This window comes from Hylobates moloch, unplaced genomic scaffold, assembly GCF_009828535.3.
Source record: "Hylobates moloch isolate HMO894 unplaced genomic scaffold, HMol_V3 SCAFFOLD_8, whole genome shotgun sequence".
Classification (NCBI taxonomy): Eukaryota; Metazoa; Chordata; class Mammalia; order Primates; family Hylobatidae; genus Hylobates; species Hylobates moloch.
In genome coordinates, this window is record NW_026652283.1 from 45,005,606 (window position 1) to 45,033,260 (window position 27,655).

Consider the following 27,655-nt stretch of genomic DNA (forward strand, 5'->3'; position numbering starts at 1 on the left):
TGCATTCTTAGCTGTGTACAGTGGCTCACGCCTGTAATCCCAGCACTTTGGGAGGCCAAGATGCAGGTGCATCACTTGAGGTCAGAAATTTGAGACCAGCCTGATCAATATGGTGAAACCTCGTCTCTACTCAAAATACAAAAATTAGTTAGGTGTGGTGGTGTGTACCTGTAATCTCAGCTACTCAGGAGGCTGAGGCAGGAGAATCACTTGAACCAGGGAGGCGGAGGTTGCAGTGAGCCGACCGAGATCGTGCCACTGCACTCCAGCCTAGATGACAGAGCAAGACTCAGTCTCAACAACAACAAAAAAAAAGCATTCTCTGTACTAGGCTACAGACATGTCCTGAAAGTATTTATGCTTACTTTTGTTGTTGTTGTTGCCTCCTGTGATTAGAAAATATTATGTTTAGATATGCTTTTTTTAATTTTAAAATGTACAAGAAGAAGTAATGTTGTATTAGTCAGTAAGCCTTGGTCATAGAAATGTTTTCTTTGTTGCCCATTTTTGTTTTTCTAAGATGAAGCAATTGTACTCATAGCACTGAGCCACCCATTCCTCTGAGTGGGCTAATGAGAGGTTGGTCGTGAATTTTGATCTGATGACCTTGAGGAGAGAGAACCGTAAGCACTGGTCCTGGGGTAAAGGGTGGTGTGGTAGGGAGGGAGGAGGAGGACAGATGGTGGGAACCAGAAGAACCAGGTCCAGACAGGCTCCAGCCTGGTCATGAGATGGGGCTGCCATGGTTGATAAATGCTTGAGGTTTGGTTGATGATCTGAGGCCCAGCTCAACTCTTGGCTTCCCATGGAGCATTGCTGGGGACCTGGCACAGTGACATCAACATCCCTAGTAGCCCATCTGCCATCAGTCACATCCATCTTGAGGGAAAGAATGCTTAGATCGTGAGAGCATCCTGCCCTGGGACCAAGGATTTGAGAATAAGGCCACGAGTCGGGGTGCTACTTCCTTCCTTGTTTATATCACCTATTTCCTTCTTAGGTGCCTGGTACAAGGGATAATTAGATAGAAACACATGGGTAGCTTAGATAGGGAAGAGGAAGATTCCCTTGGGAGTCTACAGACGCCATACTGCAACACGTTGGCATTAGAAGTAGGACTGTAGTGTCCTCTAGTGGACACTTTGTGAATTTACACAGTGTTATTTACTGGATGTGGCCGATAAAGGTGGGCTGAATCCAAAAAAGGGAAGATTGGCATCCAGAGTGTTTGGAAAGTGGGCCCATAAGAGAACACTGTGTGTGTGTGTGTGTGTGTGTGTGTGTGTGTGTGTGTGCACGTGCGCGCACGTATGTGTTGGAGGCTGTGTGGCTTCTCCTAACTTCACCATGCAGAAGTCAAGGAAACGGTTACAGAGGCAAAATGTGGGAGTAGCTAATGGCAATGGCCCAGAGAGATGAAAAAATGTGAGAAAACCAAAGCTTGGAGGTAGGAACTTTCCGATTCTTTTGGAGTAGACTAAGGTGACTTAAGTAGGAAAAGAACGCATAGCCAGTAACTCTCCCAACAGAACTGGATTCGTGCCTGGGGTGATTCAGGATGTCCAGTTAAGCTGAGAAATACTGATTCCACTGATCCCCTTCATTCACTCAGAGCAGACCGAAGACCATGAGACTTCCCACCCACAGTGAGCTAAAAGGACGCTTTTGTCAGAGTGGGGAAATAAAAGGGCTTTATGGGAAGGAAGATAAGAATAGATGAGTCAGAGGTTTCTGCTTAATGGTGAGTATTTTTGTCTTAAAATGTGTGTTTTTCTTCTTTGGAGAAGGTACCGTACTCTTTTTGTGTTTTGAGCCTGGGACTTTCTTTGATATGACTGGATTTTAAGCTAGTTGGTTACAAATGAATATTTGGGGCTTTAGAAAATATTCTTTATGTTTGGATGGGTTCTCCTAAGTACATAAATAAGTTGTTTCATTATTAACCCAAGTTTCTCTTGGTGAAATTTTCTGTGTGTTTGACTGGCCACAGTGTAATTTGTTTAATTTTTGAACACAGTAAGATTTATCTGCAAATTAGAGATGTTGCAAAGTTGATTTATTCTGATAATGATTAGTTTTCTTTGTTTTTGTGTGTGCACACAGTGCATTGGGTTTAATAAGCTTTTTATTTAAGTAAATCATTCGTGCAGAAAAATGCATTAATCATAAGCATATAGCCTAATGCATCACCACAACTTGAACACATCTGTGTAAACATAACTGTCTTAGTCTGCTGGGGCTGCTATAGCAAAATGCCACAGACTGGGTGGCTTAAACAACAGATATTTATTTCTCACAATTCTGGAGACTGGGAAGTCCAAGATCAAGGTGCTGGCGGGGTTGGGTTCTGGTGAGGGCTCTCTTCCTGGCTTGTAGATGACTCCCTTCTCACTCTGTCTTCACAGTGTAGAGAGAGCATGATGAGCAAGCTCTCTGGTCTCTTCTTATAAGGGCACTAATCCCATTATGAGGACCCTACCCTCATCACCGCATCTAAACCTAATTTCTTCCCAACGACCCCATCTCCTAATCCCATCACATTTGGGATTAGGGACTCAATGCATGAATTTGGGGGGCACACAACATTTAGTTCATAATCATAACCATCCAGTAAAGATGCCTCTCTTGTGCTACCTCCCAATCCCAGCCTTCTGCCCTCCCCAAGGTGACCACTAGCTTAACTTCTAACCACATAGAGGAGTTTTGCCTGTTTTTGAACTTCATATAGTTAGAATTATACAGTATATATTCTTTTCTTTTTGAGAGAAGGTCTCACTCTGTCACCCAGGCTGGAGTGCAGTAGCACGATCTCAGCTCACTGCAACCTCTGCTTCCCAGGGTCAAGCAATCCTCTGAGCTCAGCCTCCTGAATAGCTGGGACTACAGGCATGTACCACCATGCCTGGCTAATTTTTGTATTGTTTGTAGGGATGGGGTTTCACCATGTGGTCCAGGCTGGTCTTTAACTCCTGGACTCAAGCAATCCACCCGCCTTGGCCTCCCAAAGTGTTGGAATTACAGGCGTGAGCCACCGCACCCGGCCTATGTATTGTTTTCAATCTATAAGCTTTATCTGTGCTGTTATGTATAGTAGCAGCATGTTCATTTCCATTGTGGTATACTATTCCATTGCATGAATATATAATAATTTATTCACTTTAGCTTTTCAGTTTTAAATAATGTGTATCCTTTAGAGTAGACTAAGGTAACTTAAGTAGGAAAAGAATGCATAGCCAGTAACTCTCCCAACAGAATTGGATTCGTGCCTGGGGTGATTCAGGATTCCCAGTGAAGCTGAGAAATACTGTACATCTTGGAGTACAGTTACTGTCTTCTGGCATATGCATATCTTCACCTTTAGTAGATAGCATCACATGGTTTTATAAAGTGGTTTTACCAATTTATGCTGCCACCAGCAATGTGTGAGTTCAGCAATGATAAAAGTTATTTATACCACAGAAATTGGCAACTTTTACAAATCACAGTTTCTTCCTTAACCAGTTGTAAAATAATTACCAGCACACCACTGCCAATGAGGTAGGAGGCAGGACTTGGACTCCGGACCATATTGAGACTAGCTGAAAGAGGGAAGAGGCAAAACCACTTCTTCAAAAGACATGCCGACCAGTGCCATGTCAGTTTACTATTGCCATGGCAACAACTGGATACCACTCCTTTCTATGGCAATGACCATCGGGTGGTAACCGGGAAGTTACCACCTTGTTCTAGAAATTTTTGCATAGTCCACCCCTAATTTGCATGTAATTAAAAGTGGGCATAAATATGACTGCTGAGCTGCCCTGAGCTGCTACTCTCTACACACTGCCTATGGGATAGCCCTGCTCTGCAGGAGCAGTCACAGAACCCTAACACTACACTGCATCCTCAATAAAGCTGTTTTCTTGGCCGGCCACAGTGGCTCACGCCTATAATCCCACCACTTTGGGAAGCCAAAGTGGGCAGATCACTTGAGGTCAGGAGTTTGAGACCAGCCTGGCCAACATGGTGAAACTCTGTCTCTACTGAAAATACAAAAATTAGCCAGGCATGGTGGTGTGCACCTGTAATCCCAGCTACTCAGCAGGCTGAGGCATGAGGAATTGCTTGAACCCGGGAGGTGGAGGTTGCAGAGGGCTGAGATTGCACTATTACACCCCAGCCTGGGTGACAGAGTGAGACTCCACCTCAAAAAAAAAAAAAAAAAAAAGCTGTTTTCTTCTACCACCAGCTCACTCTTCAATTCTTTCCCAAGCAAAACCAAGAATCTTCTTGGGCTAAGCCCCAGTTTGGGGTTCACCTGCCTTGCAGCAACATGGCACCAAACATGGGGCAGAAGAGAGAAGATGACAGCATGAGAGACAGAGAAAGAAATGGCAATTGGCAAGGTGGTAATGAGAGACAGCAAGAGATGGCAAGTGACAGTTATTGTTAAGATGACAAATGGAGAGATGGCAAGAAATAGAGAAGCAGTCAGTGATGGATGCTGCAAGAGTTGTAACACTAACCAAAGGCTCTTTTTAGAGCCATCATTTTCCCTGGCAGGTGGTACAGCCAAGCAGACAGGCAAGTGGCCATACTGCTGCTGCCTCATGTGAGATCTGGCAGGCTGGTGGGTTATCAGTCCTCACGTGGGACCCTCCCACCATGGCAGCTGAGCGCATCCAAGCTGGGGGATCCTGAAGAGACCTTCACTTGGGTGCCATGCGGAAGATTGGTCAGCACCATTTTGCCTCCTGTGGATGGGTGAGTGTTTTGCCCGCCCCCACCCCAATAACATCAGGTAAGCTAAGGAATTAAAGCCTTTGGCTAAGAGGTCAGTTAAAAGTCCCTCATCATTTGGATACCCTTAAACACTTCCTTGTCCTTGTCACCCTTTTCCCTGATGGTTTCCCCTCTGACTCCATTTTATTGCTCCACCAGTCGTTTTATGTTCAGTCCTAAGATGTATGTTTTATTGGCAGTCTTTGTTTTCATTTTGATTTTCTGTTGACTATATTTGGGGAATGATTTAAGGCATCCCTCTTTCATTGAGTGGATAGAGGCTTTCCCCACAAGAACAGAAAAAGGCATTAGAAGTGTCCAAATTCTTACTTAAAGAGATCATTGCAAGGTTTGGGTTACCTAGAAGTCAGCTCAGTGATAACAGACCCTCCTTCACAGCTGAAGTGACCCAGCAGGCTTCCTGAGCCTTAGGCATCACCTGTCATCTTCACTCTTGGAGACCTCGATCCTCAGGTAAGGTAGAAAAAACTATTTCTCCCCTAGGGGAATCTTGGTCTTGCCTTTTTCTGCTCTGAAGTTAGAAGTTATTATTTTCCTAATAGCCAGTTGCAGACCTCTTCCTGTGTGCTGTCTTATAACTGCGTAACCGCCTTGCTTAAGCCCTCTTGGTTGAAGGGGACTGGGAGTCCCCAGGCCCCTGATGGACAGCCACCAGCAGCAGTAGAAAAGTGGCCACCTGAACATTGTTCTTGGTGTCTCTTCTACTAGGTAGGTTCTCTGGCAGTCAGGGCCCCTGAGGTTCCCCTTGGGCAATGCTATTTACCCCTGCCCTTCCTCCCTTCCACTGTCACCATTTGTTTAGTCTCTCTCTGCCTAACCCTCACTCTCTGTGGAATTTAGGCCAACATTCTACTGCCCGTTTGCAGCTTATAATCCACTTTTGTAACACCTTGCTGTCTATATTTACACCTTCTTTGTAGAAAGTGGGAATTTAAAAGGGAAAAGTAACTAGGCATTTGCTAAGCTTAGGTCACTAAGACCCCCATAGAGAGCCTTACTAGACATGGGGCAGCAGCGAGCGTCCTGAAGGACTTGACGGGAGGGTGTCTTTTAGGCAAATGGAGTAAATTCAAATTAGACAAATTGAAAAAGAAAAAATTTATTTTCTGTTGCAACAATGTTTAGGTTCAATACAAATTGGCAAGCCAACAGATGGGGCCTAGGCAGGATTTTTTTTTTTTTTGAGACGGGGTCTCACTCTGTTGCCCAGGCTGGAGTGCAGTGGCAAGATCTCGACTTGCCACAAACGCTGCCTCCCGGTTCAATCGATTCTCCTGCCTCAGCCTCCCAAGTAGCTGGGATTACAGGTGCAGGCTACCATGACTGACTAATTTTTTGTATTTTTAGTAGAGATGGGGTTTCACCATGCTGGCCAGGCTGGTCTCGAGCTCCTAACCTCAAGTGATCTGCGTGCCTCGGCCTCCCAAAGTGCTAGGATTACAGGTGTGAGCCACTGCACCCGGCCTCACGATTCTTTATGTTATAATGATATTGTACAATTAGAATTTGTTTTGTAAAAAGGAAGGAAAATGGGAAGAAGTTCCTTATGTGCAGGCTTTTCTGGCCATCTACCAGGATCTTAAGGGCTAGCTGTAGAACGTGGCTGGCTCATGATACTCCCAGCCACCCAGAAGCACATCAGGTATTGCAGATGTAAGAGAGCTTAGCTGTTCCCCCATGAGGCCTGTGTCCCCACTTTGAAGCCTCTCCAGTCCCCTAGTTCTTGGGGTGGGGGGCACCACTCCTCTAGTGCAGAATTCCACCTCAAAGTCAGCAGGCATCCCTCCCCTTTATCCAACAGGACCTGGCCCGTATCCCCTACTGCCGAAGGAAGTAAACCCAACCAGTACGACCCGAAGTCGGGCCCCATATCGGCGCCAAAATTAGACCTGTGTCCATTGTGAGAGGTAGCTGACAGGCATGGAGGAACAATCACAAGATATGTGCCTTTTTCGTGTTTGATTTGGCTTTCTGCAAGGAACACTTTGGTTGTGTTTTAGAGGATCCTGGGAAGTTTACAGAGGAGTTTGTTAAGTTGACCGTATTCTTTGATTTAACTTGGCATGACATGCAAATATTACCATCCACTTGTTGTACCGTAGAGGAAAAACAAAGAATTCTAGATACTGCCCATGAACATGCAGATGGAGTAGCCACTCATAACCCAGGCCATGCCATATCGTGTGGGAGGAGATGCAGTTCCAGATCTAGGCTCTCAATTGGATTACTAGACAGGTTCTCAAGATCTTAAATGCAGAAATCACAGGCTAATTTGTTTAACATGAAAAAGTGTGCCTTAAGCCAGTCAATTATGACAAGGTGAGAGAAATAACTCAGGACGAAGATGAAAACCCTGCTCTATTTCAGGGCCATTTGCTTGGGCCTATGCTAATGCAGACCCAGACTCCCCAGAAGGGTGGGTTCTCCTGGGTGTGCATTTTATCACGCAATCTGCCCCTGACATCAGGAGGAAGCCACAAAAGGTAGCAATGGGGCCCCCATGAGCCAACCCTTAGACATTGCTTTTAGGGTTTACAATAATAGGGACAAGGCAGAGGAAGAGGCAAAAGCCAAAAAGTTGGCCAAAAAAGCACAATTGTTAGTGACTGCTTTAGGCCCTCTGCTGCTTCAGGGTTACCCACCCCAGGAAAATGTGGGAAGATCAGTGTCTGGGATGCTTAGATGAGAGTCCCACCGCTTGCTGGACTCTAGGCCAAAATCAAATCAGTGTGCTTTTTTTTTTTTGAGACAGAGTCTTGCTCTGTCGCCCGGGCCAGAGTGCAGTGGTGCGATCTCAGCTCACCGCAAGCTCCACCTCCGGGGTTCATGCCATTCTCCTGCCGCAGCCTCCCAAGTAGCTGGGACTAGAGGTGCTCACCACCATGCCAGGCTAATTTTTTTGTATTTTTAGTAGAGACGGGGTTTCACCGTGTTAGCCAGGATGGGCTCAGTCTCCTGATCTTGTGGTCTGCCCACCTTGGCCTCCCAGAGTGCCAGGATTACAGGTGTGAGCCACCGTGCCCTTTTTTTTTTTTTTGAGATGGAGTCTCACTCTGTCACCCAGGCTGGAATGCAGTGGCCTGATCTCGGCTCACTGCAACCTCTGCCTCCTGGGTTCAAGCAATTCTCCTGCCTCAGCCGCCCAAGTAGCTGGGACTACAGGTGTGTGCCACCACACCTGGCTAATTTTTTGTATTTTTAGTAGAGACAGGGTTTCACCGTGTTAGCCAGGATGGTCTTAATCTCCTGACCTCGTGATCCACCCACCTCAGCCTCCCAAAGTGCTGGGATTACAGGTATGAACCACCATGCCTGGCCCAGTGTGCCAGTTTTTTTTGAGATGGAGTCTTGCTCTGTTGCCCAAGCTGGAGTGCAATGGCATGATCTTGGCTCGCTGAAACCTCTACCTCCCAGGTTCAAGCGATTCTCCTGCCTCAGGCTCCCGAGTAGCTGGGACTACAGGCAGGCATCACCAAGCCAGGCTAATTTTTGTATTTTTAGTAGAGACGGGGTTTCACCATGTTGGTCAGGCTGGTCTCGAACTCCTGACCTTGTGATCCACCCGCCTCGGCCTCTCAAAGTGCTGGGATTACAGGCGTGAGCCACCATGCCCAGCCTCCCATCGCCCCTTTATATGTAAGGATGACTCCAAAGGGAACAGTAAAACAGTCCATTTGAAATGACTTACGGGAGGCCCTTTTTTTTTTTTTCCCCGAGACGGAGTCTCGCTCAGTCACAGGCTGGAGTGCAGCGGCGCTATCTCGGCTCACTGCAAGCTCCAGGGAGGCCCTTTTTAACTTCAGATCTCCTGTTTGATGAAGAGACACGTAGAATGCTTACCCATATTATCAACTTAGGCCGAGTTCAAAAGGCCCTCCAAGCCTGTGGAGACAAAATATCGCTCCCTTCAACAAAGGAAATAGTTAACCTCCACAATCAACCAGGAGACTTAGTCTTAGTAAAAACTTGGAAAGAAGAATCCTCCAACCATCAATTACACATGAATGGAAGGGGCCGTATCAGGCGTTGTTGAGTGCACCTACGGCTGTTAAACTTCAGGGAGTAACTAGTTTGGTACACCTGTCCAGGTTAAACCTGTTTCTTATGAGTTGCAGCACAAAAGGAGGCCCCGGTGACCTACATCTGTGAGCCTTTGGAGGACCTCTGCTGCTTATTTAAAAGACTCAACACAGCCAGAGGTGGTAATGTGATGCTGCAGGTGGGAATAGGAGCGATAATTTTTCTCTTCTTCCTGATTGTAATCCTTCTTTTCTGTTGCTTTAGCCAACCTCCTGGGAAACACCTCTTTTGTCCTTGTTGGGTGTAGAGGCCACTCTAAGGCCCAACTGGACACCATGTTGTCACTATTAATCCTGTTTGATTTCCTCATTACCCTGATCCAGTGCAGGTGGGAACATAACCCTATAGTAAATATTTCAAAAATTATAGCCTCAGGGAATCATCTTCATGGTTGCTGGATTTGTCATCAATATTCCCAGGGTAGACAGTTCTACCTTCTGGCCTACCCAGAAAATTTCACAGCCATCTCTCCAGACCTCCTAACTAACCATAGTGATCCCCAAATACCCAAATCCCTATTGGTTAAGTGAAACTCTCCTCCTGATTCCCCTCCGATTCCACCTGACTACCACCCCCCAACTCCTGCCACTATTACCTTGACCTGGGAAGTTGGGTATCTATATCTCCAATGCACTAATGATTCTATCTTTTGCACCCACTGTTGTGTTAATGACACAAAAGCAGATGTTTCCCTGTGATACTCTGATCCAAATCTAGTTGCCAAGTTCCCCAGGCTGCAGTGAGGTAAATGGGATTCCACTTGTCAGTGAGGAGACCATATATGGTGCCTTCTCCTGGATCTGAACATACAAGGGAAAAACAACTGCCTAATCTGGGAAGGTGGGAGCACTGTTCCTTCTGGAAAACAAAGATTGTTTGACCAATCCCATTAGAACAAGGGGAAAATATCTCCCCTAGAGACCCAACTTGGCAGCAAAGGATAAACATCACACCCCGTAGGGCCTCTGTTTGTGTATCCCCCCAGGCTCATTTTGTTTGTGGCCATGAGTGGGAAGAAGTCACACCCCATAACCACCCCTGACTCTCCAGGAAGCCACCTGTTCTTTTAGGAGTAGCCTTCCGTATATAAAAAACTTGGAATAGGCTGAGTGTGGTGACTCACACTTGTAATCCCAGCACTTTACGAGGCCGAGGCAGGTGGATCACTTGAGGTCAGGAGTTAGAGAGCAGCCTGGCCAAATGGTGAAACCCCATCTACTAAAAATACAAAAATTACCCGGGCGTGGTGGCGAGTACCTGTAATCCCAGCTACTCGGGAGGCTGAGGCAGGTGAATCGCTTGAACCTGGGAGGCAGAGGTTGCAGTGAGCCGAGATCACGCCATTGCACTCCAGCCTGGGTGACAGAGTAAGACTCTGTCTCAAAAAAAGAATGAAACTTGGAACAGAGATGAACGTATGTTGGCCACCCTTGCCCCTCCAGGGTTCATGGTCTATAACCCCATAAGATCCAGGAACACCAGAAGTAAGTGAGCAATTGGATTAATTCAACTGGAAGGAATTTGGGCAGCAATAGGACTAGCAGCACCCTGGGGTGGCTTTGCTTACCTACTCAACCCTAGTCAACCCTAAAGAACCCTAAAGAATGTGAACCCTAAAGAACCCTAAAGAACTTGACTCAAACCCTAGAATCTTTAGCCACCAATAGAGGTCAGGCATTAAAGGGGATTCAAGAGTCCCTAGACTTTTTGGCAAATGTAGTTCTCAATAACAGACTGGCATTGGATTATTTACTAGCTGAACAAGGTAGAGTCTGTGCAGTTATTAATGAAATCTGTTGCACATATTCTGGGCAGTTGAAGTTAACATTCAAAGGGTCTGTGAGCAAGCTACCTGGTTACGCAACTATAACCAGGGCATTAATCCCAACTGTGTCTGACTAGCTATCAAAAGTGCCTTCCGAAGTTTCACCTAGCTTTTCCCTCTCCTAGGACCTTTGATAGCTGTCTTGTTATTACTAATCTTTGGCCCTTGCTTGTTTAATCTCTTAGTAAAGTTTGTCTTCTATATTACAACAGTTACAGGTAAAGACAATCCTTGCACGAGGCTTCCAACTCGACCCGCCTACTGACCTGGAGAATGAAAGTGTCCTGCCTCTGGGCCCCTTAAATCAGGTATCCAGAGATTTCTATTTCTCCAGGGCTAGACAGGGCCAACATCCATAAACTCAGCAGGAAACAGTTATAGGAGGTAGACCTCCAACCTTCTGTAGTCCCTTTAAGATTAAAGAGGAGTATCTAATTTCTGAGGGGGGAATGAGGTAGGAGGCAGGACTCAACTCTGGAGGTGAGACTCAGACTCTAGACCAGATTGAGGACTAGCTGAAACAGGGAAGAAGCAAAATCACCTCTCCCTAAGACATGCCCACCAGTGCCATGTCAGTTTACCATTGCCATGGCAATGCCCTGAAGTTACCACCTCTTTCCTTGGCACTGACCTGACAACCTGAAAGTTATCACCTTTTTTCTAGAAATTTCTGTATAATCTGCCCCTTAATTTGCATGTAATTAAAAATGGGTATAGGCTGGGCGCAGTGGCTCATGCCTGTAATCCCAGGCTCATGCCTGGGATTTCCAGGTGGGCGGATCACTTGAGGTCAGGAGTTCGAGACCAGCCTGGCCAACATGGTGAAATCCCATCGCTACCAAAAATACAAAAAGTAGCCAGGTGTGGTGGCGGGTGCCTGTAATCCCAGCTACTTGGGAGGCTGAGGCAGGAGAATCACTTGAACCTGGGAAGCAGAGGTTGCAGTGAGCTGAGATCGCACCACAGCACTCTAGCCTGGGTGACAAAGCAAGACTCTGTCTCAAAAAAAAAAAAAAAAAAAGTGGGTATAAATATAACTGCAGAACTGCCCTGAGCTGCTACTGTGTATACACTGCCCATGGGGTAGCCCTGCTCTGCAGGAGCTGTCACAGAGGTGTACCACCACACTGCCACCTCAATAAAGCTGTTTTCTTCTACCACTGGCTTGCTCTTGAATTCTTTCCTGAGTGAAGCCAAGAACCTTCCTGGGATAAGCCCCAATTTGGGGTTTGCCTGCACTGTGTCACCAACACCCATTGTCTCAAAAAGTTCCACATGCTTTCCAAGCACTTGATGTCAGTCTTTCTTTCCCCAAGAGAAATGATCAAAATTGTAATTGAATGTATTTTTAGCTCTAAAACAGAATTTAGATAACTTATTTTTATTTTATTAAGATCAAATATACAAGTAGTCAGGCATCTCTTATTTTATATTATGCCTATATCTGTATCTATATCTATATCTTCTACACAAACCCCTCAAATTTAAAAATCAGAGCACTATTTCTCAGTCCTTTAAAAATCATATTGCTGAGTGCCATGGCTCATGCTGTAGTCCCAACACTTTGGGAGGCCAAGGAGGGAGGATTGTTTGGAGCCAGGAGTTCCAGATCAGCCTGGGGAACAAAACAAGACCCTATCTTTCCAAAAAAAATAAAATAAATTTTAAAAAAAAGCCGTGTGTAGTGGTGCATGCCTATAGTCCCAGCTACTCAGGAGGCTGAGGTGATACGAGGAGGCCAGGAGTTCAAGGCTGCAGTGATCCATGATCACGCCACTGTACTCCAGCCTGAGTGACAGAGCAAGAACCTGTCAAAAAAAAAAAAAAAAATCGTGTATCTCCGTGTCAAGGATGGGAAAAAACGAGGACCCTCTTACATTGCTGGTGAGAATGTAAACTGATACAGCCACTTTGGAAAACTTTGGCAGTGTTTACTAAAGCTAAACATGCATACACTCTGTGACCAACAATTCTATTCTTGGCTATATCCTCAACAGAAATGAGTGCTTCTGTCTTGTCTTTAGCAGAAGACAAGTACGAGAATGTTCATAGTAGCTTTATTCATGATAGCTTACACTGGAACGACCCAATGTCCATCAGCAGAAGAATGGGTGGATACATTGTGTTGTACTCATCCAGTGGAATATTACATGGCAATAAGAAAGAACAAAGTACTGATAATAAAACAACATGGGTGAACCTTGCATAATTTTGATTGAAAGAAAAAAAAGAGGTCAGATGCAAAAGAATACACACTGTATGACTACAATTATATGAAGTTTGAACACTGGTGCAACTAACCTATAGTGGTAGAGGCCCGACTGGGTTAACGGAGGGAGTGGTATTAACTTGCAGGGGACAGGAGAGAATCCTCTGAAGTGTTGGAATTGTTCTACTCTTGATCTGGGTTGTGAGTACATGGCAGTATATGTATTTAAAGTTGATTTGTACATATTACTGTATCTAAATTATACCCCAATAAAATGGAAAAAATCATATAGATGCCAATCATTAAGTGTTGTTACTAAGTCAGATCTTTATGTCACATGCAGCCTAAGTTTCTCTTATATTTGACATTTTTCATAGGTGTATTGTAAGAAAGGAAAGAAACAAACTGCTTCTTCTATGATATTGGGAGTACTCTCCAGTTGGTCTGCTCCAGAAATCATTAATCATTAGATTTGGGCAGCTGCCATCTGATTTCTTTTTTAAAATAATCACTTGGATATATTCTGACTCTGCTTATGGGGTTTAGACACAGCTTAGAATAATAACATTCTGCTTTTTATGGGCAATTTTATTTTCTTCAACCATAGATTCAGGAAGAATGAGTTTGTATAGTATGTCAAAATCTATCAGCAAAAAGATCGTGAGGGCCATACCTGTAGCTAATAAAAGTTAAGTTTATCTGGCTTGCTGCAGCAGGAAGAATGCATGAATCTTGGGACCATCTTAGTAAGGGAGACTTGAGTTTGTGCTTGTGTTGGATGCCTCTGAGAAGGGATTAGGGAAGCCGGAGCCAACTCTGGATTGAATGCTGTTAGGAAGCAGGGAGGATTGAGTGCAATTCACAAGGTTAGCAGGGCCACGGGGCAGCAGGGCAGTGCCGGGCCAGAGCAGAGTGGAAAGTGGACCAAAAGAGGCACGTGGAGAATACCTAGAACAACTGCCTATGTACCCTCCCTAAACTAACTGCCAGAGAAAGCACTTCAGCCAAATGAAAAAATAAATGAGATAAGTTAGTTGGGAAACAAGGAAGGCATAATATGCTAAACATGGCAACAAGCGAAAAACCAGTAAAATTTATTGTTATGTATATGTAATTATTGATATTGTTACTGTGGAAAGATTCTTAACTAAATTCTCATAAAAAGATATATGCTTATTATAATAATTAATATAGAAAGTACTGAAAAAGTTTTTTCAACTGCCCCAAATGCCACTACCTCCAACAATTATCTTCAACATTTGTCGGTTATCATTCTAGACACTTTCTATGCAAATCCATAGAGAAGCCTAGATATAAATAATTTTATGATGTAGACTGTGAAGAATTTCATATTAGGGACGCACTAAAGCTTAGCTGTGGACTTAGTATTTGGCTCACATCTGCTGTTCAACTATGACTCTGGCTCTAGCCCTTACAAGGTTAAATAGCCAAATACCTTGTTCAGTATCATTTGTGACATCCCTGAACCTGTGTGTGATCCATGATCATGACTGTGTTGATTTCTGTCATATCTGATCAACATAACAATATCAGTAAGTGAACCAAGTCATATTACGTGAATTTATTGTTAATATCTGAATATTCACTTTCACATATAGGTAACCATTCAAGATACAGGTTCATGAAAATGTCCTTTGCTTTATATGCCGAAATTCTATTAGTCATTTGAGGTATACATGTATATTTAATATTTCATGAGTAAAATGCTATAATAATTAATGATTATTTGAAAGCTGCTAATCGTGTGCACAAAAACAATAAGAACTTTCAAATAAATATGGAAATAGATTGAAAGTTAATGCAATTTTAATGAGAAAGTGTGCTAACTAGGTATCTTTAGAAGAACTTTATATGGTTTTAAGGTCAAGAGATGTTTATAGGCTGGGCGTGGTGGCTCACACCTGTAGTCCCAGCACTTTGGGAGGCTGAGGCGGGCGGATCACGAGGTCAGGAGTTCGAGAGAAGACTGGCCAACATGGTGAAACTCCGTCTTTACTAAAAATACCAAAAATTAGCCGGGCGTGGTGGCGCACGCCTGTAATCTCAGCTACTCGGGAAGCTGAGGCAGGAGAATCACTTGAACCTGGGAGGCAGAGGTTGCAGTGAGCCAAGGTCACGCCACTGCACTCCAACCTGGGCGACAGAGCGAGACTCCGTCTAAAAAAAAAAAAACAAACAGAGATATTTATGACAATTTAAGTAATACAAGCCAGAATACTAGTGATTATATTATATCTTAAAATTGTTGGCATAACAGTATTCATAATATGAATCAAAATAATCCTTTTTTTTTTTTTTTTTTTTAGACAGAGTCTCCGTCTGCCACCCAGGCTGAAGTGCAGTGGTGTGGTGTAGGCTCATTGCAACCTCCGCCTCCCAGATTCAAGTGATTCTCCTGCCTCAGCCTCCCGAGTAGCCAGGATTACAGTTGAGCACCACCACGCCAGGCTAATTTTTGTATTTTTAGTAGAGACGGGGTTTCACCATGTTGCCCAGGCTGGTCTGGAACTTGTGGCCTCAAGTGATCCCCTGCCTTGGCCTCCCAAAGTGCTGTAATTAGAGGCGTGAGCCACTGCTCCCAGCCTAAAATAATCCTTAATAGCTGTATTACTTCTGTTTATTTATTATACATTAGAAGAAATAAAAATACATGCCACAAGCAAAGAAGATATTTATAACATATATAATCAACAAACAGTATCTAGTATGTGCAGATAATGCCTATAAAATAGTAAGAAATATAGAAGTAATTCAATAGAAAAATTTGCATATTTCCTTCAGAAAAGGAAACATGAATAGGCAATAAATGGATGGAAAATACTCAACTTGATTAATAATCAGGGAAATGTAGTTAAGTCTAGAATAAGATATCATTTACGTCCATTCAATTGGCAAAAACTAAGATGTATGGGCTGGGCACTGTGGCTCACACCCATAATCCCAGCACTTTGGAAGGCTGAGGTGGGAAAATCACTTGAACTCAGAAGTTCCAGGCCAGCCGGGCGTGGTGGCTCACGCTTGTAATCCCAGCACTTTGGGAGGCCGAGGCGGGTGGATCACGAGGTCAGGAGATCGAGACCACAGTGAAACCCCGTCTCTACTAAAAATACAAAAAAAATAGCCGGGCGTGGTGGCGGGCGCCTGTAGTCCCAGCTACTCGGAGAGGCTGAGGCAGGAGAATGGCGTGAACCCGGGAGGCGGAGCTTGCAGTGAGCCGAGATTGCGCCACTGCACTCCAGCCTGGGCGACAGAGCGAGACTCTGTCTCAAAAAAAAAAAAAAAAGAAAACAGAAAAAAAAGAAGTTCCAGGCCAGCCTGGGCGATACAGTGAGACCCCCGTCTCTACAAAAAAATTTTAAAAATAGCTAGGCATAGTGGTATGAACCTGTGTTCTCAGCTGCTTGGGAGACTGAGGTGGGAGGATTGCTCGAGCTGGGAGGTCAAGGCTGCGGTGAGCCATGACTGCACCACTCTACACCAGCCTGGACAACAGAGTGAGACCTTTCTTCAAAACAAACAAAAAACCCTCCTCCCCCCCTCCCCAAAAAATTAAGGAGTATGATAATACTTTCCTTTTTTTTTTTTTTTTTAAGAGATGGGGTCTTGATATGTTGCCTAGGCTGGTCTTGAACTCCTGGGCTCAAGCAATCCTCCCACCTCAGCCTCCCAGAGTGCTGGGATTTCAGGCAAGAGCCACCACACCTGGCCAACTTTCTAAAGAGAATATTGGTCAGTGAGATCTCTTATACATTAATGGTTGGTGTATAAATTGAATATCCACTCTGGAAAAACAATTTGTCATTCTTGTGTTATTGAACAATCACATACCCAGATATTCGACTCTTGGGTATATACCCAGGAGAAATTCTTGCACAGGTACATCAGAAGACATCTGACAGGAGTGTAGCCAGTAGCACTATATGTAAGAACACAAATAAAAGAACCATTCAAATGCCTGGTGACTACAGAGTGGATAGACTGTGGTGTACTCACACATGGAATATGACACAGCAGTAAAAATGAATGATACTCCTATCCATGCCACAACATGGATAATCTTAGTAACATAATTTTGAGCAATAAAGCAAGTCTTGAAGAGCACTCTTTTTATAAAGATCAAAAACAAGCAAAACAAAACAATATTTCATTTAGGCATCTATATAGATGACATTCTCAAATAGTGGTTACCTCTTGGAGGAGGCATGGATAGAACTAAGTGATCGATAACATTTAACTCTTGGGATGAGTGTTGAGCTCATTTTTTATTATATTTTTTTAAAAACAAACAATATATAATGTCTAATCCTCTAATACTATTAGAATCTTCATTGCCTTCAAACTCAACTGGGTCAAGATGTCCCCTTCTAGGTCAGACTCCCACTCCCTTGAGTGATGGTTGCTGCAACCGTTTCTGGTGTGAATCATTTTATTGGTCAAGGTCCTTGGTTTTGCAGACAACAGAATCCGCAATACTCTGTTTAAACAGAAAGGGATGTATCACAAGATATTAGGTACTAGATAAAGCTGAGTTTTGAGACAATGTATTGTGGTTGATGTAGCATCTTGGGTGATACTGGTTATGAGTGACATGAGGAAGGCTCTTAGGTCAAGTTCCCGAGAACAGAGTCTGACATGAATATTCTTGTTCCAGTGATTTATGAGAGGAGTCCTCTCAGAAGAAGAGGTGGGAGAGAAACAGGATAGGACAGAGGAAGAAAGCTAAGCAAGTGTGTGGATACTATCTTCAGCCTGGACCCACAGGGAGCATTGGAGCATAAATTATACCACAGAATTGGTTTCTGTTTGAGGCTGGTGGGATGGCCCTTTGTACCCCAGAGAGGGTGCAGAACTTCCTGAAGGAGTTGACCCCATTTGGTTGAGGATATGTGATTATTTAGAAAAGGAGCGGCTAACTGTCACAGCGACTGGGGCAGGGTGCACTGACCAGGGCAGAGCACCAACGGTGAGCCAATGCCACCCTGACCTCATGGGGGAAGGGTGGGGATAACCTGGGGCCAGATCAGAATTAGGTGGAGGTGGGACAGAGCAGGACAGGAGAGGCTGGGAGGAGCAGAATTGAGAGGGTCTGCGTTTCCTGTGTACCCTGGAAGCACAAGCCTGGGTTCTCTGAGCCTCAGGCAACACTGACCTTTCTTCCCCATCTGGGCATGAGAAGCACAGGACAAGCCCTTTCCTCAGCACTTTTTTTTTTCTTTTTGAGACAGAGTTTGCTCTGTCACGCAGGCTGGAGTGCAGTGGCGTGATCTCGGCTCACTATAACCTCCGCCCCCTGGGTTCAAGCGATTCTCCTGCCTCAGCCTCCTGAGTAGCTAGGATTACAGGTGCATGTCACCATGCCTGGGTAATTTTTGTATTTTTGGCAGAGATGGGGTCTCACCATGTTGTTTAGGCTGTCTCAAACTCCTGACCTCAAGTGATCTGCCCACCTCTCAAAGTGCTGGGATTACAGGCGTGAGCCACTCCGCCCAGCCCCTTTCATCAGTGTCTCATTCCAGGTTCTGGGTCCTGAGCACCTCACCTTGAGGTACCTCTTTAAGGGAAAAATCTCACCGCAGTGAGGACATACCAGCCAGGAGTGGGGTGAGCAGGAGAGCTCCTAGGGCAGGGCCCTCCAGTTACTATGTAGCCCCCACCACCTCCCTGTTACTGGGGCAGAGAGAACCAAGCTTCTCTGTCAGCAGCCTCCTCCCTTCGCCTGCCCTTCGGCCTTGGCCTTGATCTCAAGCTAATGTGGTATCTGATTCATTAGGTGGTGGGCAGTTTTTCCCAAGCTGCCTGCCTCAGTCTGGACTGGAACATTCTGGCCTCACAGGAGGGCTGGCCCCTGCCCTCACAGGAAGCTTTAACCCTTGCTTTGCCAGCATGATTCTCCAGGGCCACAGGCTGGGGTTATGTTTTCTCCAGAGTGGCACCAGACGGAAGCTTGTGGAGAGTTTAAACACTCAACACACTTCCTCATTCTCCCCCAAGCCAGGCAGAAAATGCGTAATCTGAGTGAAAATGGTTCGTCCCCTGGCCCATCCCCTGTTGTAACACAGTTGTGACCCTGTGCCCTTTTACACACTTTCTGGGGTCACCACTGGTGACATCACTAGCCAAGTGGCCTTAGAATCCTTACCTCTGCTTTCTGCCTTTATTCCCCTCCCCCAGCCACATACCTCCTCTCAGGGGTCAGGGCCTGACCCCCTCCCCCCACAGAAATGTGTGTTTTAATGATCACTCATGGGGAGAAGTAAAAGTCTGCAAACTGAGGCAGGTCTAGTTGGGAGACATTTCAGGACAGGGTCTTCCAGTCCTCACATCCTACCAGGAGATGGATAGGGCACTCCCTGGCAGGATAGGGGTGGGGGCTCGGCATGGGAGGAGGGCTTTCCTGGGCAGGAGGCCTTGGCCAGAGGGGTCCACCCTAGTCTAGCTGGCTTTCCTTCTCCACTTATGTGTTAGTCTGTTCTTGCTTTGCTATGAAGAAATACCTGAGGCTGGGTAACTAATAAAAGAAAAGAGGTTTATTTTGGCTTATGGTTCTGCAGTCTGTCAGGAAGCATCTGCTTCTGGGGAGGCCTCAGGGAGCTTACAATTGCCGTGGAAGGCAGAGGGGAGCCAGTGTGCCACATGGCGAGAGAGAGAGAGAGAGAGAGAGAGAGAGAAGATAGGAGGCGCCACACTCTTTTAAACAAGCAGATCTCTCGTAACTCAGCGAGAAATCACTCATTATTGCAAGGACAGCACGAAGCCATTCATGAGGGATCCACCCCCGAGACCTAAACACCTCCCACTAGGCCCCACCTCCAACACTGGGGATCACATTTCAACTGAGATTTGGAGGGGACGAACACCCACACCATATCACCCTAGTCCTCACCTTGGGGGATGCTGAGGGAAAGATGGAGTCTGTTTTTTAACCCTCGCTGCTTTGGTGGGAAATCACCCTGTGATCTGGGTCAGGATGCCATGTTCCAATCCAAAAGGAGCCAATTTCCTCTTTCTCTTTTCCCTGCTCTGTCCAACCTTAGCATCTGCTCCTGCCCCAGCCTCGGCGATGCCTGTCTCTGTGGCCGCTGGGCTCAGTGGGTGTCTTTTGCCTCCAGTAGCCCATGGGTAGGGGAGGGCAGAATCTGGATGCCACACCCTCAGCCCGTCCCTTCTGTGCTCTGCATTCCCCCCACCTTTGACCCTCTGGTTTTATTGATTCATCCTTCTTTCTTGCATTTTAGTCTCTAAGTCAATTAGTTCTTGTCTGTAGCCTATAAACATGATAAAGCCTCCATTATTTTAAAAAGTCCCCAAATCTCCCTCTACCAAACCTCCTTTTTAATTTTTTAAGGGATTTTTAAAATTTGTATGCATTTATGGGGCACAAGTGTAATGTTGTTACATTGATATTTTGTATAGTGGTGACGTCAGGGCTTGTGGTGGATCCATCATTGGAGTAACACGCATTGAACCCACTAAGTGATTTCTCATCACCCACCCCCCTCCACCCTCTCGCCCTTCCGAATTGCCATTGTCTGTCATTCCACACTCTACTTCCCCGTGTACACATTATTTAGCTCCCACTTATAAGACAGAACACGTGGTATTTGTTTTTCTGTGTCTGAGGTGTTTCACTTAGGATAATGGCCTCCAGTTCCACCCACATTGTGGTAGAAGACATGATTTCATTATTTTTTATGGCTGAAAAACCATCCTACCCCACATTCTCGCCTCTCCCTTTTCCCTCGTCTTTTTTTTTTTTTTTTTTGAGACAGGGTCTTGCTCTGTTGCCCAGGCTGGCATGCAGGGGCATGATCACAGCTTGCTGTAGCTTTGAACTCCTGGGCTCCAGTAAGCCTCCCACCTCCCTTGTCTTTATCAGAGCCAAACCCTACAAGATTACCAAGTAGACAAACAAAGCACATGTTTGAGGCACCAACAAAGAAGGACAACACAGCAAATAAGCATTATTGAACAGGGGAAGGGGAAGGACAGTTATTTTTAATATAAATTTGCAAGTAAGTTAACTGCAATTAAAATAATTTAGAAAGTTTATTTTAATTTTAACATTTATATATTTTTATGTTATTTTGAAAATTAAAAAACTCACTTTGTATTACTCGTAGGAGGATGGGAACCATAATCTTTTAAAGGGTTAATTCAGCCCTGCGGTCAAACCTCTTCCTCACCTCTTACTCCTCAACCCCCTGCAACCTCAGACACCATCATGTCTTAACTGCTCCTCCCAGGGTCACCAATGAGCATCACTGTGATAAATCCAATAGGTCATACTCAGCTGTGACCCTCTCAGCAGAAGTCAACTGTATTCTCGAACAGCTGTCCTGGTTCCCTTCCGCTTCTTACTCCCCTCCCTTCCTGACTTCCTCAAGGTTCTTCTTCCTGGAAATGTTCGTGTTGTTGGAGCTCTGAGCTGGGTCTTTTCTCTCCCTCTCCACAGCTCACCCCTCCTGTGGTTTCAGTCACCGTCTACACTTAGGATACTTCTAAATATCTTCCCACCTCACCCTCAGCTCCTTAGCTCTAGGCCTTTATATCCAACCATGAACTCTTTCAGGTACTTAAATTCACTAAGTCCAAAATTGATTCCTTATCTCCCCCATGAATCCTCCCTTCTCCAGCCTTACCTGTGTCAGTGAAAAGCATCTTCATCCACTCAGGCCCCAAGCTCAAGCCTTTCTCTCCTATGACCCTGCCTACAACCAACAGTCCTGTTGGCTCCACTTCCTCAAAAGCTTGAATTTGCTCACTTCCCTCCACTCTCATGGCCACCTCCCTTGTCCTAGTCACTGTTACAATTGGCAGGTCACAACTGCCTCCTATTGGGCTTCCCAGTCTCTACTTCCTCAACCCATTTTCCATGCTGAAGCCAATCTGGTGAGGTTTCTATGGGTCCTCATTGGCTCAGCATAAATCCAAGCCCTAGGGTGGCATTCCAGACTTCCCACGTTCTGGTTCCTGACACCACCTCGGCATAGCTCTCCTCACTCTTGGCTACCTGCTCTCTTCTCCAGTAGTAGTTAACTACCTTGAGCTTCCCCTCCACCCCCATCACACTGTTGCTCCCCTCTGCCACCTGGGCTGCCCTTTCCCTCCTCCTCTTCCTCCTACTGTTTATTTTGGGGGGCGGGGGGACAATCATGACTGGGCAAGTGATGATGGTGACTTGGACTTGGGTGGTAATGATGGAGGTGGTGAGAATTGGTAAGATTCTGAACATATTTTGAAGGCGGATACAACAGGACTTGTTGATGGATTTGGATGTGTGGGGAGAGAAAAAAGAAAGGAACCCAGGTTTTTTTTTTGTTTTTTGCCTGAGCAACTGGAAGGAAGGAGTTGCACTGAGATGGGAAGATAGTGGGAAGTGTGGGTTTGGGTGGGAAGACAAGGAGGACAGTTTTAGATGTGTTGATGGAAATGCCCCTTAGAAATCCAGTCAGGTCTTAAGAGTCTGGATTCAGGGGACTGAGCTGAGCTGGAGCTGCGCATTTGTGAGTCATCAGTGTGTGGGTAGTATTTAAAGCCACAAGAGTGGGCCAGCTGTAGTGGCTCATGCCTATAATCCTAGAGCTTTGGGAGGGGTGAGAGGATCCCTTGAGGCCAGGAGTTTGATACCAGCCTGGGCAACATAGTAAGATCCTGTCTCTACAGAAAGTAAATAAATAGGCCAGCATGATGGCACATGCCTGTAGTCCTAGCCACTGGGGAGGCTGAGGCAAGAGGATGCCCGGGAGTTCGAGGCTGCAGAGAGCTATGATCACACCACTGCACCCCAGCATAGGTGACAGAGCAAGACCTTGTCTCTAAATAATAATAACAAGAATCATAAATAAAAAGAAATAAAACCACATGAGTAGATGCGGGCACCGAGGATATAAATGTGAATAGAAAATAGAGGAGGCCCAGGAGCCCCCAGAGCCTCTGACATTAAGAGGCTGGAGAGAAGAAGCAGAGAAGGAAGAGGTAGTGATGTAGGAGGAAAATTGGGAAACGTAGCATCCCAGAAGCCTAGAGAAATAGGTGTTTGAAGGAGGAGGAAGTGATCAGCTGTGTCAAAGATCAAGTAAGCAGAGGTCTGAGAATTGAGTGAATAAGATTTAATAAGAGGAAGGTCATTAATGATGGTGCCAAGAGCAGTGTCAGGAAATGGTATGAGCAAAAGCTTATTGTAACATGTGCAAGAGAGAAAGGACAGAGAGGAATTGGAGTAGTTGGGTAGACAATTCTTTCAAGAAATTTTGCTGTAAAAAGGTATAGTAAGATGGGTGTGAGCTGGAGGGAAAGTTAGGATCATGAGAGGTTTCTTCTTCTTCTTCTTTTTTTTTGTGAGACAGAATCTCGCTCCATCACCCAGGTTGGAGTGCAGTGGTGCGATCTTGGCTCACCGCAACCTCTGCCTCCCAGGTTCAAGTGATTCTCCAGCCTCAGCCTCCCGAGTAGCTGGGACTTCAGGTGCCTGCCATCACACCTGGCTAATTTTTGTATTTTTAGTAGAGACAGGGTTTCACCATGTTGGCCAGGCTGGTCTCCAACTCCTGACCTCAGGTGATCCGCCCACCTCGGCCTCCCAAAGTGCTGGGATTACAGGCGTGAGCCACTGTGCCTGGCCCATGAGTGTAGTTTTTTTCAAGGATATGGTAAATAACAGCAGATTATTTCTGTGTATTTCTGAGACTGATCCAGTAGAGAAGGAAAAGAGAGGCAAGAGAAGAGAAATAATTGAGGAACTGAATCCTTGTGTTGAGAGAGGAGGAGATTCATTCCCCAAGCAGAGAGGCTGGCTCTGGCTGGGAGGGGCCTGAGCACCGCTGCACTCCCCTGGGGAGCCCTTCCTAAGGCACCTGCCTGGCTTCCCGTTTCACTTTCCTCGGCTCCAGTGTCTGCTCTTTGTAGAAGTCTTTTCTGACCACCCTTCTAGAATGATGTTCTCCATCACTCTCTTTTGCTTTACTTTTTTTCTCTTTTACTTTCATTTGTAGCACTTCTCATTATAATATAGCAAATTTCTTTTCTATTTTCCTTACTACCACAAAAGTTTCATGAGGGAAGAGACTTCGTTTTATTTGCCACTGTATCCCCAGCTCTTAGAATAGTTCCTGGCACGCAGTAGCTGCCCCCCCCAAATATTTGAGAAAGAAGGAATAAGTGAGTCTTTTCTCCGTGCCCATTGCAACATGCTCAGTTCTTATTCTACCCTTATTTTTATTCCGTTCATCTATAACTCACATTTCTTCCCATTCTCCTTCCCCACCCGTCCAAGCAAACATTCAGGCCCATTTCTGCTGTCATCCTCATCATGCCCCTACCATCATCCCCCATACCACCCTCACCCCATGTGTACCCATCTTCATCTCGTTTATGTTTTATCTCCTCCTCCCCTCCCCTAATTCCCCTTCTAACTCCTTTCTCCTCTCTGATCTCTGTCCCCATCAACATCCCCTCTCCTCATCCTCATTGCCTTTTGATGCCACCATTGTGGCTAGCCTCGTTCTGTTGCCATTGCCAATGCGTGTCTGTTCCACCTCTCTCCCCTTCCATTCCTTTGTCATCGACAAGAGGTCTCCATCTCTGCCACCATCCCTTCCCCATTCCCCTCTGCCCACCCAGGGGAAGACAGAGAGCTTTGCACTGTGTGTCTAAAAGCTGCCAGGGACATAGTTAATATAAGCAACTGTGGGAAGAAAGACAGAAGGAACTGCTTCTTCTCACTTAGTGACTTCAGTAAATATTAACAAGCATATTTCACGAACTAGCACTATTTCCTGCAACAGACATAATAAATGACTTTCTGAGATTTTCTAAAGTATGCTTTTACAAATATTGGCATTATCACAAGCCTTGGGACTAGGGTTCCAAGCCTGAGAGATTAAAATAGTCTTTGTGCTAAAAAACAATCTGACTTCTCAGAAGGCCCTTTTCTTCTTTATTTATAATGTCAGGAAACCCTGGAACAGTGTCTATAAGTTATGAAAAACAGAGCAATTGAAATGGAATCTCACTTGGGACCCTAGTCACTGCTCCAGACTGACCAGTCAGTGGACAAGGCTTCTCGCATTGCTCACCAGGTTATAACTACTCTGTATTCTTCTTACCTTCAAGAGGAATTATCAAGGTGGGGTGTGGTGGCTCATGCCTGCAATCCCAGTGCTTTGAGAGGCTGAGGCAGGCAGATGACTTGAGGTCAGGAGTTCAAGACCAGCCTGGCTAACATGGTGAAACCTTGTCTCTACTAAAAATACAAAAAATTAGTCTGGCGTTGTGGTTCGTGCCTGTAGTCCCAGCTACTCAGAAAGCTAAGGCAGGAGAATCACCTGAACCTGGGAGGCAGAGGTTGCAGTGAGCCGAGATCACATTACTGCACTCCAGCCTGGGTGACAGAGTGAGACTCTGTCCCGCCCACCCCCCAAAATAGAGGAATTATCAGCCCTGCACCTGAATAAAGTATTTTCGGATTCTTGAGACTTTTTTCCCCTCTTATTTATTTGTTTAAACTGACACATAACAATTGTACATATTTATGGGGCACAATGGGATGTTTTGATACTTGCACATGTTGTATAATGATCAAATTAGGGTAATTAGCATATCCATCACATCATACATTTATCATTTCTTGGGTGAGAACATTAAGCACTTTGTCCTCTCTCTGTAAGTTTTTTCCCCTCTATACCAATTTTGTACACACGTAGTACACACACACACACACACACACACAAACATATTCTTGTTCAGCCTTGCCCAGAATGGTCACAAATTGGCATAGGGGGGAAAAGAACTTTAGAGAGAGGACAAAATGCACACACACACACACACACACACACACATTAGTTATTGTCACATACACACAAAGCTATTATTCTCAGTATAATTATGATTCCTCATGTAACTTTGTTTCTAGTTATCTTAGTAAGCTACCAACACAAGAGCATAGGTCTCAATTCTCAATCTGGTGTTTGATACTTTGTCTTTGGCATTTTCTGGAATGTATAATGGTGTTCTTCACTAGGGAGGGCACACATTTTTTTCATGGTTAGAATAAAATCACAGTTGAATTTGCTACCATTCCTGTTGTATGTAAATTTGACTTATAAGAAAGAATACTTATTTGAACCAGGTATTCAAATATTATTATTTGACCAGGGTCAAATACAAATATTATTAGACCAGGGTCTAATAAGTGTTTCTAACATAGGGATAAATTGTCATTAAGGCCAGCCAAGTAGAGTCCTTGAACTCCGTCATTTTCTCTTCTAGACAATGTTTGGATTTGCCTTGCCGATTTAACAATCCTCTGAGAATCCTATTTTGTTCAAGGTCCATATTAACCAAGCACCTTCAGACTGACATCTTTTTTTCTATTTTCTGTAAATTATGAAACATTTTTTTCCTCATGTGTATGGTGAGAACAAACAACAATTTATTTGCTCATTCTCCCTTTGATGGGCACCTGAATTACCTCTAGTTTTTGTCTACAACAAAACATGCTGATATTAACATTTTTGTTTATGTGATCTGGTTCTGTAAATTTGTACACAAATTTCTAAAAGTCATGAACCTAGGAGTAGAGTTGCTAGGTTGTAGGGTATTACATTTTCAACTTTACCAGGTACTGCCAAACCTTTCCCCAGAGTGGTTGCACCAATTCTGTATTCCATCAGCAGTGTATGAGAATCTTATTATGACACAAACTTCATGTGCCTTCTCAGATTCCTCTAATTGCCTTCTGTTCTCTTTCTAAGCACCCAAACTGCACCTGGTCACCTGTCTACATTCAGATTTGGATGAAACCCACACCATGGAGGCAGCCAGAAGCCCATGGGAGATGTCTGGATGCACAGAGGAATAGCTCCATGTGATGCAAACCTTGACTAATGGAAACAGGAAAAGGGAGGAAACCAGGAAGATAAATTTCCCTCCCTTCTCATTGCTCCTTGCAACCCTCCCCACTTGAAGCATGACCACATTTAATGAACAACCTGCTGTGTCTCTTGGAAGCTTGCTGCAAAGCAGCAATCAGCACAATAACATTGTATTGTATCTTCCTCTGCTTCACTTCTCTTCCTCCCTCACCCTCACTGCACTGAGCTGACACATCCCAAAGAAAGCATTACCACATTAATCCTTGTCTCAGACTCTGCTTTCAAGAGGATCTAGGTGAAGGAAATTCCTATTACTCCACCTCTTCGTCAACTCTTCAAATGTCAGACTTCAAAAATGGTGTCATTTTGTTGAGTGTATCTCATTGTGGTTTTAATTTGCATTTTCCTGATTACGAATGGGGTTGGCTAACTTTTCCTATGTTTATTGGATTTCTTCATTTGTGAAGTGCTTGTTTAAGTTTTCTACTAATTTTTCTATTGGGTTGTCTCTTTTATTTATTTATTTCTTTCTTTTTAAGACAGAATCTTGCTCTGTTGCCTTGGTTAGAGTGCAGTGATGTAATCATAGCTCACTGAAACCTCGAACTCCTGGGCTCAAGCAATTATCCCATCTCAGCCTCCCAAGTAGCTGGAACTACAGGTATGCACCACTATCACCATGCCTGGCCTTTTTTTTTTTTCCCTATAGAGACAGGTCTTACTATGTTGCTCAGGCTGGTCTTGAACTCCTGGCATCAAGTGATCCTCCTACCTCAGATTCCCAAAGTGCTGGAATAACAGGTGTGAGCCACTGCACACAGCCTTTTTCTTTCTTTCTTTCTTTCTTTCTTTCTTTCTTTCTTTCTT

At 44.9% G+C, this 27,655-nt stretch overlaps 1 long non-coding RNA gene across 4 annotated transcripts in view; it reads left to right on the forward strand.

Moving 5' to 3' along the window:
• The window catches only part of LOC131384088 (uncharacterized), a 30,085-nt gene extending 3,042 nt beyond the window's left edge, over positions 1–27,043 (forward strand). For 2 of the 4 annotated variants that reach the window (XR_009214598.1, XR_009214601.1), the window contains 6 exons: positions 521–623; positions 1,613–1,741; positions 4,253–4,743; positions 5,161–5,235; positions 10,900–10,995; positions 26,669–27,043. This is a non-coding gene — a long non-coding RNA (uncharacterized LOC131384088). The remainder of the gene's footprint in view (positions 1–520; positions 624–1,612; positions 1,742–4,252; positions 4,744–5,160; positions 5,236–10,899; positions 10,996–26,668) is intronic. The other 2 variants (XR_009214599.1, XR_009214600.1) reach the window with 2 other exon arrangements.
• The last annotated feature ends 612 nt before the right edge of the window (positions 27,044–27,655 follow it).